Source organism: Schistocerca piceifrons, chromosome 1 (genome assembly GCF_021461385.2).
Source record: "Schistocerca piceifrons isolate TAMUIC-IGC-003096 chromosome 1, iqSchPice1.1, whole genome shotgun sequence".
NCBI lineage: Eukaryota > Metazoa > Arthropoda > Insecta > Orthoptera > Acrididae > Schistocerca > Schistocerca piceifrons.
Genome location: NC_060138.1, coordinates 296,643,925 through 296,645,609, shown reverse-complemented (window position 1 = coordinate 296,645,609; position 1,685 = coordinate 296,643,925).

Below are 1,685 nucleotides of genomic sequence, written 5' to 3'. Positions count from 1 at the left end.
GAGGATGGAGTTTTGCAGCAGCAGGTCTGTGTGACCGGTGGAAAGCTCCCACAAGGCATACTGCGTAGGAGACCCTTCGAGAGTCCTCTAACCACGCAGGAGCGGTAAGCAGCAACTCGCGGCGACACACGGGTCTGGACAAGAGCGTAGCGACAAATCGAATTGCGCGCCTCTTCCATTACGTTTGTCTCGGCGTGTTTGCAGAGCAAACAGCGCGCCCGCTGCGGCAGGCGGGTCCACCCGACACGTGTACTCTCGGCTGGCAGCCGCAGAAGCGCCGCCACTTTGCGCCGTCTTCGTTGCTGCACCCACACTTCTCGCGACTTGGGCGACAAACTTTATGCCCCGGGCGCCTTTCATCTTTTGCTTCCCGCAAGATACTTCTTATGCACAAAGAAACACGAGGTATTCTGCAGTAAACGGAAGTTCCTTTAGAAACTTTTGTTCGCTCAAACCGAATGCTCTGTTCGTTGACGTTCCTGTCCCCAATTCTTTCACTGTGTACGACGCATGTAAATAAAGTAATAGCACTGACTTTTTCACCTCTTTCGTTACAATGACGTTACAAGTGGCAATTGTCTCCTTCAATGTTGTTGTTGTTGTGGTCTTCAGTCCTGAGACTGGTTTGATGCAGCTCTCCATGTTACTCTATCCTGTGCAAGCTCCTTCATCTCCCAGTACTTACTGAACCTACATCTTTCTGAATGTGCTTAGTGTATTCATCTGTTGTTCTCCCTCTACGATTTATACCCTCCACGCTGCCCTCCAATACTAAATTGGTGATCCCTTGATGCCTCAGAACATGTCCTACCAACCGACCCTTCTTCTAGTCAAGTTGTGCCACAAACTCCTTTTCTCCCCAATTGTACTCAATATCTCCTCATTAGTTATGTTATCTACCCATCTACAATCTTCAGCATTCTTCTGTAGCACCACATTTCGAAAGCTTCTATTCTCTTCTTGTTCAAACTATTTATCGTCCATGTTTCACTTCCATACATGGCTGCACTCCACACAAATACTTTCCGAAACGACTTCCTGACACTTAAATCTATACTCGATGTTAACAAATTTCTCTTCTTCAGAAACGCTTTCCTTGCCATTGCCAGTCTACATTTTATATCCTCTTTACTTCGACCACCATCAGTTATTTTGCTCCCCAAATAGCAAAACTCCTTTACTACTTGAAATGTCTCATTTCCTAATCTAATTTTTCTCCGCCTCGTGATGACTGGGTGTTGTGTGATGTCCTTAGGTTAGTTAGCTTTAAGTAGTTCTATGTTCTAGGGGACTGATGACCGTAGATGTTAAGTCCCATAGTGCTCAGAGCCATTTGAACCATCTTAATCTAATTCCCTGAGCATCACCCGACTTAATTCGACTACATTCCACTATCCTCGTTTTGCTTTTGTTGATGTTCATCTTACATCCTCCTTTCAAGACACTGTCCATTCCGTTCAATGTACACCGATGAAAAAAGTCGCAACACCAAAAATTAATTAATGTGCAGTACTGAAATTTCGGGAATACATTTGTATATGTAACATAGTAAACTCATTAACACTGGAAGATCACAACTTAGTGCAAGTGCCAGATAAGACATGGCAAACGTGAAATTCTGGTACCTTAATAACTGGCGTAATCGACAGAATGTTGAATGCAAGCATGCAAACGTGCATGTATTG